Below are 4,559 nucleotides of genomic sequence, written 5' to 3' on the forward strand. Positions count from 1 at the left end.
TCACCCTGGGGAAGGATGCCATATCGGGACTCAGTGTAGGTAGCAGACTGAGCACTCAGCAGTGGCCATAGCCAGGTCAGCTGTGGTGAGTACAAGTCCATGTCACTGAGCCCAGGCATAACCCCCATCCCTGCCACTATGGCCACTTTGTTCATGAGCCCATTGGGCAATGACAGAGGCGGCTCAGGAAAGAGGCTGACTGGTATCCACAGAATGGGTCATTCTATCCACTGGATTATTAAAATCCTTGATTAATTAAAAAAAAAAAATTAAATTAAATTAAATTAAAAAATAAAATCCTCCTCTCCTGAGGATACACTTTGGTGAACATTCACAGGACACACAAATAACTTCACATTTTCACTCATTCAGAGAAGTCTACCCATATACCTCTTCCCAAAATGTCTTTGTTACCAGTTTTCCAGTCGCGCTCCTTCCAAGTCTCTGACCATCCAGCCAAACCATTGGCCACAGCCCATGAGTCAGTGTATAGGTAACATCTGGCCATTTTTCCTTCCAAGAAAAATGAGCAAGCCACTGTGCTGCTTGACGTTCTGCCCACTGGGAGGATTTCCCTTCCTCACTGTCCTTCAGGGATGTTCCAGAAGGGGGTCATAGTACTGTAGCTGTCCATTTTCAAGTAGTGCCTGCATACTGCACAGATTCATCTGTAAACCAGGCCTAAGATTCCTCTTCCCCTATCAACTGATTGTAGGGAACTCCTGATGAGGTCACAGGCACAGGCTGGGAGAAGGAAGGTAATATAGTAGAAGTGGGAATCCTTTTACATTTATACTATAAATCTAGCTCATTCGTTTTATCATTGTATTCCATTTTACCATTGTACCATAATACAACCATCCCACTTCAATGGGCTTTTAGCTTGTCTTCAATTTTATTTTTTCCTTTTAAAATGTTCCAGGGAATTTAATAGGGATTGCATTGATTCTGTAGATTTCCTTAAGTAGTATAGTCATTTTTACAATATTGATTCTTCCAATCCAAGAACATGGTTTATCTTTCCATCTGTTTGTGTCATCTTCAATTTCTCTCATCAGCATCTTATAATTTTCAGAGTACAGGTCTTTTGCCTCCTTAGGTAGGTTTATTCCTAGGTGTGCTATTTTTGATGTAATGGTAGATGGAATTGTTTCCTTAATTTCTCTTGCTGATATTTTGTTGTTATGTACAGAAATGCAAATATCATATGATATCATTTTTATGTGGAATCTAAAAAAATGAAACAAATGAACTTATTTACAAAACAGAAAACAGACTCACAGACATAGAAAACAAACTTACGGTTACCAAAGGGGAAAGGCTGGGGGGGGGATAAATTAGAAGTTTGGGATTAAGATATACACACTACTATATATAAAATAATCAACAAGGACCTACTGTATAGCACAGGGAACTCTACTCAATATTCTGTAATAACCTATATGGGCAAAGACTCTGAAAAAGAATGGATATATATATATGGATAACTGAATCACTTAGCTGTACACCTGAAACTAACACAACATTGTAAATCAACTATACTCTAATATAAAATAAAAATTAAATTAAAAAAATGTTCCAACATAAAAATTAGGTAATAGAAGTAGAAAATAAAATATTAACTGTGGCAACCAGATTACCTACCCTGAAACAAACAAAGATGCATCAAGATACTTAAACAACCATTTAGAAATCTACTACAGGTATCCCTGACCACTCAGAAAAGAAACTAATGAAATTCTCAGGAAAATGTGTGTGTGTGTGTGTGTGTGTGTGTGTGTGTGTGTGTGTGTGAGACAGAGAGAGAGAGAGAGAGAGAGAGAAAGAGAATCTACAGTTGACACTTGAACAACACATGAGTTAGGGGCATCGACTCTTTGTGTAATAGAAAGGCTGCATATAAATTACAGTCAGCCCTCAGTATCCCAAGTTCCTCTGTATCCACGGTTCAGCATCTGAGGATTCAACCAACCTCGGGTCGTGTAGTACTGTATTATTTACTACTGAAAAAATCCACATGTAAGTGGACCCACACAGTTCAAACCCGTGTTGTTCAAGGGTAAACTGTACATATTTTATCACCTGTTTATATTATTGAGCTAACATTTAAACCAATACAGGAGCAATTCTTTTCACCCACAATTTTGAGGTGGATTAGCAATTATTTTCACCCAATGAATTTTGGGTATTCAACAGTTAGATAGCTGAATATTAATTCAACTAATTAATATTAATACTAATTGAATTAATACTAATTGAATTAATATTAATTCAACTAATTGGACTAATTCAATAGTCCAACTTATTTAAATTCTACTGTTTGGGACTTCCCTGGTGGTCCAGTGGGTAAGACTCCACACTCCCAATGTAGGGGGCTTGGGTTCAATCTCTAGTCGGGGAACTAGGGTAACTGCATGCATGCCGCAAATAAGAGTCCACATGCCGCAACGAAGATCCTGCATTCCACAACTAAGACCCAGCACAGCCAAAATAAATAAATAAACAAATAATTTTTAAAAAAATTCTTCTGTTCACTGCAAGCACAGCTCCACAAATTACCTACTTGATCAGTTAGGTATTTAGTACTCTCTGATGATTGCTTCTATCCCAGGAGAGGATCCAATCTTGGGGATAATTATTTAAAGAATGCATTTCAAATTCAGTAGAAGTCTTATACGTATGCATAATAATAGATCTTTTCTAACTTTGCCAAACTAGTGATCTTAACAATTTACACTTTATAAGTCAAAGAAACTCATTCCATTCTAGCCAAGAATATAATTTTTCGTTTCTTTTATGAAGAACTTATAAGTTTCATACTTTGGTGGCTGGTTATATTTCATTTCACTGAACTGAAAATACCCATCTCATAACATGGACAACTAAAATGTGTATCTCTATTTACAATTCATTGAGTTAGTAGAGATTTCACCTCTTACAGAGCAAAAACTTCAGGCAAAGTGCTTTAAATCTTTGTCAATTTCAAAAGAAACCAACCTCCAAGCTAGACAGGGGTCTCTTCTTCGGTGGGCTTTCTGCAAGCAGAGGCTGATTGTTACTCACAAAACCCTACACGTGAGTCACGTTGTGAAAAATTGCTCCACGTTTTAAAAAAATAGTTTAAATTCCATTATCTAAGATTTTATTAAGGGTCTTTAAAGCCTTTCAGTCTTCTTTAAAAAAAATCTCTTAAAATACAAATTCCTGGGAGAGTTAATCCCTTAAGCCAAGAGAGCAGCAATCATCTTCATTAAATAATTTAGAAATGAGATGCAGGGTTTGGGCAAGGAGATAAAATCAAGAAAGGAGGTGGCCAGAGAGCCAAAAAACAATTTTTGACCTATTCTACAATATTACCAATAATCTACCCTCATAAGATTTCAGGTAATAAATGAATCATAAATATAAGCCCATACTAACTTAGTTAGGTTTGGATATGAATTTATCTTCTAAAATATTTCAGAATTTCGATCTGATAACTCTAGATGATACCTTATTTACAGATAGCTCTTCTCTTAGACACACTTTCTTTTCAACTCATGAACTTTCTATACCTTGTTCCTTCTAGAAATCATCAATACTTGGCTAACTCTGGAGAATGGATCTTCTGTTATTCTCCCATCACCCTAGAGTTAACCATTATCTTTACTTTTATCATAATTATGTCCTTGCTTCCTTTAGTTTTATCACTCATGTATGTATCCTTAAATAATATAATTTAGGTTTGTCTATTTTTGAACTTTATAGAAGTGGAATCATACTGTATGTATTCTCTTTTGCTCCATATTGTTGCTTATAGCTATACTTGTGCATTTTCATTTCTGCTTAATTTTCCATTTTCTAAATATCCTTTAATTTATTCCTCCACTGTACAGTTGATGGATATTTATGACGCTTCCATTTGGGGACTACTAAGAACAGTGCTGTTATGAATACTGTTAAACATCAACTCTGATAAACATAAGCACACAGTACATTCCTAGGAGTGGAATTCTCATGTCATAGGATATGAGTATCTTCAACTTTACCTGATGATGCGAACTAATTTCCAAAGCAGTTGTGCCAATTTACATTGCCATCAGAAACCTATGAGATGAGCACTCCGGCTGCTTCTTCCCCTGGCCAGTCCTTGATATCGTCAGATGTACTAATTTTCGCAAATCTGGTAGGTGTGTAAAGGTATCCCACTAATCTACACAGCCTTAATAGAAATGAGGTTGAGCATCTTTTTCATAAAATTTATCAACCATCTGGATATCCTTTATTGTGAAATGGTGAAATGTTATGTTTAGTGATTTCTGTGACTTGTTTAGGGGCACTTAACCCTTGAGGTATTCTCCTGTATTGTCTCCCAATAGCTTTATAGGTATTTTTTGGTTTTTATTTTGGCGGTACATGGGCCTCTCACTGTTGTGGCTTCTCCCGTTGCGGAGCACAGGCTCCGGACACACAGGTTCAGCAGCCATGGCTCACGGGCCCAGCCGCTCCACGGCATGTGGGATCTTCCCAGACCTGGGCACGAACCCGTGTCCCCTGCATCGGCAGGTGGACCCCCAACC

Source organism: Neophocaena asiaeorientalis, unplaced genomic scaffold (assembly GCF_003031525.2).
Source record: "Neophocaena asiaeorientalis asiaeorientalis breed wild unplaced genomic scaffold, Neophocaena_asiaeorientalis_V1.1 scaffold92, whole genome shotgun sequence".
In the NCBI taxonomy this organism is placed as follows: Eukaryota; Metazoa; Chordata; class Mammalia; order Artiodactyla; family Phocoenidae; genus Neophocaena; species Neophocaena asiaeorientalis.